Raw genomic sequence first — 10188 nt, 5'->3', positions numbered from 1 at the left:
ACTGATTTAAAATCTTTGATGTCACGTAATTTAGTTTAATTGAAAATTTTGCAATAATTTTAACATTAATGTCAATACATACAAGAGCTAATGAAATTATAAATAAGTGCGTTTTATCGAGTTTTAGATGAAATATGTATAATTATAACGTCTGCCCGCTCTCAAAACTCTTACATAGTTTAAGCTAATTGATCAACATTTTCAGTAGGTTGACGTCATTCAGCCGACCAATCAGCGCGTTGTGCCATCTGGATATTTAGTCTCAACAGTTTACACAAGCTTTTAGCTGCAGGAACACATTGGCTGAGACTGACCATAGCGCTTCTAGAGAAATCGTAATTACGTAACGTAACCGAGAAGAACAATATATACAGTATATATATATAAGCGTTAAGCGGAGTCTTACTGTAGTTAAAAAATATATATATATTTTTTTTTTTTAACTACAGTAAGACTCCGCTTAACGCGGGGATGTGTTCCTGGACAACAAAGCGCTAAGCGAAAAAGCGTTAAACGAGATCATTTTAACATAGAGTAAATAGGAATAGGGGAACATGCGATCAAAAATAAACAAATTTTACTTTAATTTTCAGTTATTTTTATATTAATTTGTATAATAATATATGTTAAATAACATATAAACATATGCACACAGAAATGTAAAGTTTATTTTTTTTGTGTCGAAGGTCCTGACTTTTCTGAAATTCTTGTTCTTTTGCACTAAAGTCGTTAAGTTTCAGTTGTCGCTTTTTTCTTTCCTTAAGCAAATGCCGATTATATTTTGAATTAAATATATTTCTAAACGAAAAATTCTCAAACAGTATAATTTCACAACTTGTTTTCAGATATCATTTGTACTATTATTATTTAATTCATTAATTGTTCAGTTTGCTGCTTTATTTAAGCAGCATACATAACTATTAAGACCTAAATTATTAACTATGGGAATATTACAAAAAGTGGATCGTCAATATAAAATGGAAATTAGGATACATTTGAGATAAGACAAATAAATCCAAGTTTAATCCTATGACTTAAATGATAGTCCAGAAATGATATTTAAAAAATAGGTTATAGACAGTGACTTAAGCGACGTTTTTTGAGAACCCAGACCATGTCCTGAGACAGTTTGCACTGAACAGTGTAAATATGAGAAATTTTTTAATTATATAAGAAAAATATTAACAGTTCTTTGTGCTTGTTATTTAAATGAATCGTTTCGATTCATTTTAAATAAATGTATACTGTACCTTTTTATACACAATGTAGTGCCGACGAAAACATCAGTATGTCACTTCACAGAGTCAAGTGATGAGTAGTAGTAAGTGATCGAAATGCGTTTTGACCAATGTAGATATTGAATAAAGAATGTTGAACAATCTAGTGTTTTCGTCTGCGCAATACTGTGTTAAACAAAATATCGAATTTTAAAACGCTCTTCCAAACCAACTAAATGTATGCCTGTATTATTTATTTTAAACAGTTTTTATAATTTATTCTTACCAGTGGGCTAGCGGATAAAACTTAAACCCACTGAACATTGTTAGTTGGTCAAGTGTTCGTGCCTGGCCCATAGGTAGACTATATAGATAGACTTTCGAATTTTCACGTGTCTAACACCTAAATAGGAGCCAGCTTTCTATTGAAAGTCCTCCCGGAAGACACTCCCCCTTGGCAGATCGTTTAAGTGTTGCGTTGTCTTATCCCAACAAACCAAAATCAAACTCTATTACATTTATCATTTTACAACGATGCAAAATTACAATACTTTACACTATATTACAACATTATATTCGTATTATACAAATAATAATAACAACAAAAAATTTATGTATAGTTGTTTCGTTTCGTTTTTGGAACTATTTTATTGTTCTATGTATGTCTTGTCTCTTTAATCCGACATTAAGTTCGGTAGACTATCATTACAGCTTTCAGGTTAGACACTTCTTTTATTGTTTCGACATATGCAGTTCAGACTTANGACATGACTGTTATGTACAAAAAATATAAAATGAAGCATTTTATAAATCATTATGTGTACATTTAACCTTGATATACTAAAACTTAATATACTGCTCAAAACAGTTATAGGATACTGTAATATTTGCTTACCATAAACTGGTTCACAAGATTCATTCACAAAAACTCTTGGAAATAAAGCCTTTACCAGAAGTATTTTTTATTTTTCAAATATTGACTTAATAATAATCAATTATGTTGAAATACTATTTTTTTATATAAACTAATGACCATATAAATCATAAGAGAAGAACTAAACTTTTTTGTGGACAGTAAGTGTGATTTTTGGAGAAAGTGATTTAAATGGTATGGTATGTGTAGCATTATTCAATCTGAGTTATGTAGACTAATATGTTAAAATCAAATTACTAACACATTTTTCTGTAAAATAAATCTGACATATATCCTCTAATTATTTTGAGCAGTGTAATTTGAAAATGATTCTCAGTAGTACCATATCTGTTGAGCCATACTTTCTGGATTCTCAAAATATTCTAATATGTTTATGAAACTTCCATACTTTGAGGATTGAAGGAATGTTTAAGGCTCCACAATCCGATTAAAATAGATTGTTTATATTACATTTATACATTATAAATATGTAAATTTCATTCAAATTGTTTCACTATACAGTATTTCTTTAATATTAATTTAGTACAAACAATTTTTTGTGACTGTTGTAATTGTTGTTGTAATGGTTCTTATATGTTGTTGTAGAATGTGTTAAATGTATATCAAAAATTAATGTCAATAAAAATAAGACATTTTTTGCTGTAAACAAATTTTCTATATATGAATAGATTTTCACAGAAAATTATAAACTATTTTGTTTCATATGTTAGCTCAAAGATCCAAAACGCCGAGTAGAAAAAATACCAGACTGCATTGTAGCTTTACTGCAATGCGTCATGGTCGTTTCTTGTTTACTCTACTGTATATAACAAATAAGGAAAAGTACATAAATAAATATGTGTAATAAGTAAGAACAACAGTAAACTAATTTATTTTAGCAGTAAGTGAATGATTTATTTAGTATACAAGTTGGAAGGGAAACCTTCCAACTTGTATACGAAATAAGTAACGTGTCGAAACCAATTGGATTTACTGTATTTATTTGCGAGAAAAACGAAAATAAAATTCATTTCTGTGTCCGGTCTTTCCAAGCAGTTTGGTGGAGTCGTTAAGCAAAAAGCCGACTCCGACCTTATCCTTTTTTAAATTGACATACTATGGTTCCTTTTATAAGAAAGATACCACTGCTTACCTGAATATTTTTTTGTAAAATTTTTCTATAAGAAGTCGTACTGTACTAAAATTGATGGTGGGAATTAAAAACGGATATAACTAATTTACCTTGGAAAAGCTTTCGAGTGCGTAAAGAAACAGCTTAATCAGCCAAAATAATTCCACTTTTATTAGTTAGTTATCAAAAATTAATTTAAATGAAATAATTTTAAAGAAAAAAGTTAAATACAATAAAACGCAAAATACATCGATTTGATGAATGACGTAATAAATTAGTCCGTAAAATAATTTCTCCCGCTCTTGCTACTACGAGAATAGTTAATTTCCTACTGATGCTTGACTAAACTCAAATATATACAGGTGAGAGGATTTTAAAAAATGAATTTTGGAAAAAATATCAGTCATCTTGAACAGATGCGTACATTTCGTGTTCTCAGAATTTAAATTAGTGAATAATAAGTTGAAACAATCCTATTAATTACATTTTGCAATTTTCTCTCTCTGATTTTTGCAGTTAGATTCTGATCTTGGTTTTATTTTATTATTATTCTTCTATTGACTGTTTTAAGATCAAATAATGCTATAGAAGCAATGATAAATAGTCATAAATAACTCGCAGTCAATAGAAAGGCTGTGAAAATATTAATTAGCCAAATTACTCAAAAAAAAACAATTGATGTCCAAAAAAATCCGAGTTGTAAAAAGTTATTGTTCCAAGTAAAAATTATGGCAGCAGAAATGAAAGTCAAATTTCTTCTTAGACGTTTCTCTTTGGCAAAGATAAGTTTGGCGCTTCGAAGCCATACCATAAGCACGGCTGTTATGTATGCATAACATTGGAAAATATTGGAATCGTGCCATATTTAACCCTCCAAGTTTTTTGCAAATATTTACATTTTCAGATACCCTGAACCCAAAAAAGTCAAAAAACGGGAAAAAATTTCTTGAATGTGTGATCTGTGTCGGCGTGCATTTCGTTTAATATCTCGGGATGGGGTAATGATTAAGAAACTAAACTTGGCTTGGTAGCTTGTGTATAAGGAGCATTGATGCTATGAAATTTTGATGGTTGAACGTCAATTGGATGGGGAGAGAGAGGGGAACTGTGTTATATCTGGAGCGGTATCGGACGTAATGAAGAATTTACTTTCGAGCACCTACAACTTTTTATAACATTCATCATTACCCTCGAAATTAAGCTTTTTGCCATTTTATAATAATTAATTATGTAAAGTCTAAAAAAATAAAGTGTCATAACCGATGGTGCCAAACTCAATTTTAAATTCTTTTGCCGGGAAAGTTACACAACTTCGTTGCTGGATTTTTTTATTATTGTCTTTTCACTTCGCGTTCTTGTTTTAGTAATATGGTGAAGCTTTCGAAAACTAATTTCATTGTTTTTCTCACACATTGAAAGCTGGTCAGACGACTGAGTGGAAGCGTCCCATAAAGGATTCAGGATTGAATTCTTGTCGAGACTACTGCAAAAAGTTTCCTATCTACAATTCAACGGTGTATCGTTCTCCATCCTATACCTATGCTACATCAGTGGCTAAGCGTATTTAATCCGTAAACACTGGTAATCGGCTCGGGCTGGCTAGTGAAGTTTACCGGGTTTTCTTCGCATCGATAATGCCGGAATAGAGGCCAGTTTTCCTTAAAAACCCACCCGGCAGGCACATTCCCCGATTGACAGATCGCCCCCGTGTTTCACTAATACCAATCAATCAATACACTCGCGCATTGAAAACGTCATTTGCTTCTTGAAGTGACTCACACGTTACTTAGTGTCAATTTTTTCGCGTAGCGTACGAGCTATGAAAAAATAATAAAATATAAAGGTTAAGAAATTTTTTTTTTATAAATGCAAAGTCAGCGCGTTTAAATTAATAGGTTTGGTATTTTGGTTACGGCAACGCAACACATGGACATTGTTCCGAGGGGGATTACCTCCTGGGAGGGCTTTTATGGAAAACTGCTCCCTATTTAGATGCTACTAACGTGAAGAAAACACGGAAACTTTACGTGGTCCATCTCATCAACGAGTTGGCCACACAATCCTACGACCAGCTAACAGTGTTCGGTGGTTTTATCCACTCGGTTACTGCTGGGCCTTAAATTAATAAAAGTTATTTCTGAAAATATAAAGCGTGTCGCATGATTTGCGCATAACATTTTGGTGTGAAATGGCCTTTATGGTAAATATCATTTTGATATCTAAATTTATCAACGTTTCCGTTTTCTAAAAACTTTCTTTAGATTTAGATATTAATAGATTAGTGTTTTTCAACCTTCTTCAATATGCGACCCCTTTACAAGTTAAAAACTGCTGGCGACCCCCAGGGCCATATTTAGTGTTGCCACCTTTTCAAAATCGCTGACCCGGACAGCAGGTGAGGTTTGTTCGAACAGAAGTTTTTGACGCATGCGCAATGTCATTTTGTAATGCGAAGAATAAGTATAATTATAAAAGAATAAGTAAATAAATTAAGAAAATATAACTACAGATGACTTAGCTCTATTGGATATTGGAGTCGTGTACGAATAGAAGTCGTACAAGCAAAAACAAAAAAATAAAAAAAAAGTCAACAGGTTCCGCACGGTATTCCTGGATAAAATTTGTAGTTCCCCGGACGGTGAGTCGATTCCCGGACTGTCTGGGTGAAAACCGAACGGGTGGTAATACTAGCCATATTAAAACTATATCAGTGATTTTAAAAACTACGTATTTAATTTTCTTTCTGTTGAGATTTAAATATCGATCGAAAAACCAATTGTACTGTAAAATAAACAGGTACAGCCTTCTCACTAAAATTGCAGTTTTTTTTGTAGTGTAGGATCTACAAACATTTGTCTTTTTCTTTTACCCGCAACCCCCCGTGTAAGGCTTTGCGACCCTCCTGGGAGTCACGACCCACAGGTTAAAAATACTGTAATAGATTAATTAAAAAGTATTTTTCGTACTAAATATTTTACCGGTAATAAAGTTCAAGATCGGAGTCGAACGAATTTTACCGACTCGGACTCCACAACACTGCTTCCGAGTGCAAAAATTGGCCTTAAAATTTACGAAACATACATAGAACACCATTATCTCACATCACCAAACCAGCTTCCATTTTGGCGAAGTGGTCAAGAGAATGTATATTTTTCGCTCTACTTTGTAACTGTGGTTCGAATCAACTTCGAATAAAAAATTTATAGATTTATCTAAAGGATAAACCTATAAACTTTTTAATACTCTTAGAGTTTAGTAGGATTGGAAACACACGTGCGCGCAAACAGACGCACACGGTCGTCATCACATAAATCGCATTGTATAAGACACAAAACTGCGTTTCTATTTAATTTAAAATTTGAAAATCTGAAGTTTGAGATGATTGCAATACCTGTTTTTATCAGCTGTATGAGTAGGCGATAAAGAAAAGTAACACCGTGATCTACCATGGCTGCAAAAATAAAACAATCAGTCGTCCGGAGTGACGGACTACACATAGTAGAGTCGCGCAGTGAGAACGTGCTGAGCCCATACCCAGTCTGTGGATCGAAACCACTCTCTGCTATCTGTCCCATTTTGTTACTTTCTCCATCGAACATCGTTTATCGTTTTGAGCATTTTAATTTCCTAACGCAGTGGAAACTGGATGTTTTTGCTTTTTTAAGATCGAGACTAATGAAACCGACTCCGATATGTTGATCGAGGGCCTTGCTTTTTCGTTGTTCGTTAGAAAACAGAAACTTCGGCCATTGCAACGAGTGAAAACGACGTTTTCGTTTTTATTGCGAATTTTTCTCATTCAGAGATTTAAGTTTACGGATACACGAAAATGTACATGCATTTCACAAAAAGTAAAATTTCAATTTAAACGCATAAAAAATTTACAGGTTACAGAAACGACAATATTACAGCAAGTATTGGACACTTCCAAGCTAATCAAGTTGCTGTAATTAATAAAATAGCTTAAACATAATTCGGAGAAATTATTAGTGTTCTGTGCAGTAAGCAGAACAGTCATTACGTGCGTGTCGAAGATGAATTCAATATAAAGATGAAAAAAGTATAATTTTGTAGTAAAACAATTAAGAAAAAAGAAATCGTTCTCTTTGAAGAATGGAGGTGTAGTGCATAAAATAATTATTAAGATCAAATTAAAGTATTCTTAATATCAGCAGATCGAAAATCCAACTGACCTTGGCAGGTTTAGCACCCAAGTCAGACGTTGCAGGATGTAAAGTTTGCAACCATCGATCGTCAGCCAATAACTTATCTGAGAAAATTTCAAGAAATTTCGAAAAGCAATCGTTCGAATTTAATATGAACCGCGATAGTTTAATCTGCGCGGTGGCGATTAACTGCTATCTGACGATAAACGTAAAGACACCCGTGAAGATGCAAGAGTTGAAGTTGTTGGTATATATAGGGCCGCCCGTTAATGTTTAGTGTACAACTTCGGTCGTACATATTCTAAAATTGGAACGATACAGAGAAGATTAGCATGGCCCCTGCGCAAGGATGACACGCAAAATCGTGAAGCGTTCCATATTTTTTTAAAATTATTTTTCGTGTAACTAATCGAATCGTTTCCGCGACGAAACGAACTTTTCTTCCAGGCGATCGGGAAATCTAAAAACACACGTTTTCCATTTTTTGAAAAGTCATCAACGCTTTTTTCTTTTCGAAAAAAGTGTGTGAATTTAAAACTAATATTCGAAATATTTCTCTGCATTAACTTAAGCCATCTTCAGAAAATACGAAATGAAGTACAGTATTGGAACTTTAAAAAAAATCGAAATTATACATATTCAGTTTTGCAACATTACAGATATAATTTAAAGAATGAAAATGTCAAATGTATCTGTTCTTTGTATTTACATAGACGAATTTTTTTAAGAATTTTAAACTCTTTTAAAAACAACTTAAGATCTATTAAGTGTAGGACAAGAGGGACTTTAATTATTAACCTTTTTTTTAATTGTTTAGTGTCTTAATTACTGTTACATGTAGTATGAAAATATATTGATCAAAATAAGTTTTTTTTAAAATATTCCTGTAAATTTTTACCAACATTTGAAGTAGCTAGTAAAAGAATAACAGTGTAAACAATATCAAACATTGTAAGCTATATCATAAAATGTACAATAATAAGCTATATGATAAATAATTAAAAACATATTACAGAAACATTTTACGGTATCAATATTACATAATTAAATGCTAATAAAATTTTGTAAATATTTTCAAAGATCTCTTACACTATGATTATGATAGATCCATTTAAAGAGGTGGATAAAACATTATTAAAATTGGTAGAATGAAAGGGGAGTAATACATAAATAAAATGTAGAAATAAAATTATCATTACACATTGTTAGTTTTTACAATTTCGTATGTATATCAAATTTGGTTGAGATTTGTCTTAATAGTTCTTTATACCGAGAACTCTAAATGCCTTTCTTTAATTATAATCACCCTGTACAAACCTATAGTATGTATCAATATATCTGAAATGTTACGTATTTTCAATGAAAAAATGTGAGCTATTCATAATTTTATTATAAAATATTATTTTAAAGACGTGTTATATTATTATTATATTTAAATAAGTATTTAAAGAAATGTTTAAAAATAGCATGATTTATTTTAAAATTTTTTTGATTTTAATTACAAAACATAAAACATTGATTAAAACAGAAATAATTATGTTTTGATTAATGTACAGGGTGTCTATAAGTAAAGTATACCACTTTAGATCACTCTAGAGCAGTGGCGTGCTGCTTCCCTTGTATTTTCTAAAAAAATAAATACATAGTGTGCGATTATTTTCATATAATTAAAATTAATATTTTATTATAACCGCATTATGTATCTTATTACAAATTTCTATACTAAATGTGAAAAAAACGATAATATTGCTATTGTATATTCGATTATTAGTGGCGGAATGGAAGCGCTGTAATATCGTATACGGGACAGCTTCCATGGCCAAAATATTTGGTGTAAAGCAGCCAGATTATACGCATTCGCGCATGCGCTTTACAAAGCACCAATCTCATGCGGTTTACACACGTGCGACTGAATATCCAGATGGCATAACGCGCTGATTGGTCGGCTGAATGACGTCAAACCACCGAAATAGGAAATGTTGGTCGATTATATTTTGTGGTCGTCGGAACGAAGTCACGCAGAAATAGATTATTTTTTTAGTTGTAATATTGAGTGAGTATAAAGCAGGGCTGTGGAATCGCGTAAAAACCGACTACGACTCCGACTCCGACTACGACTCCGACTTTTCTTTACCATCCGACTCCGACTCCGTTTCATATACAAAACAAGTTGGTAAGTAAAAGGGAGTCGGAGTCGGCGGATTTTTTGACGACTCCGACTCCGACTCCGGCTAAAACACCAAAACTCCACGACTCCGACCCCGACTTCGACTCCACAGCCCTGGTATAAAGTGAAAATACAGTATAAAGTTTAGCTCGCACGTTTTCTTAAATTTATAGGAATCATTTTAAAACGGTTTACTTTTAATTAATAAATTACTACGATTATTTATTTTTTTGAACGAATTTTAACTTCATACTTGATCTTTATGTACCTCTGAACCAAATCATACACAATAGATAATTTTAATAGTGCGATTAGTGTTTTAAATTTAAATATACGTGCACATATAATGAATAACAGAAAATTTATAATTTGTTACAGATATTATTCATAAAAAGTTCGAGAAAGGATGAAATTTATAATTAAGACGAGTCAGATTATTTTTTGAATTTGTCACATGCATTTAATATAGTTAGATGAAACAATAAAATTAGCTAAGTTTTGTATACCTCTGAAAGAGAAATTTTCACAAATCTTGCTTAACAAATTATAAAGTTTAAATGTAAAAGTTATTGAACAATTTTGAATAAAGAATA

At 31.9% G+C, this 10188-nt stretch overlaps 1 non-coding gene across 1 annotated transcript; it reads left to right on the top strand.

Annotated features, from left to right (window-relative positions):
• Positions 1-7706: 7706 nt before the first annotated feature.
• On the top strand, positions 7707-7812 carry LOC111637507. Its single transcript, XR_002758710.1, has one exon. It is a non-coding gene; the product is annotated as a U6 spliceosomal RNA (small nuclear RNA).
• Positions 7813-10188: the final 2376 nt, after the last annotated feature.

The sequence above is a fragment of the Centruroides sculpturatus genome, unplaced genomic scaffold, assembly GCF_000671375.1.
Source record: "Centruroides sculpturatus isolate CEXI.00-Female unplaced genomic scaffold, Cexi_2.0 scaffold1010, whole genome shotgun sequence".
NCBI classification, from domain to species: domain Eukaryota; kingdom Metazoa; phylum Arthropoda; class Arachnida; order Scorpiones; family Buthidae; genus Centruroides; species Centruroides sculpturatus.
This window is presented reverse-complemented; position numbering and strand designations above follow the sequence as displayed.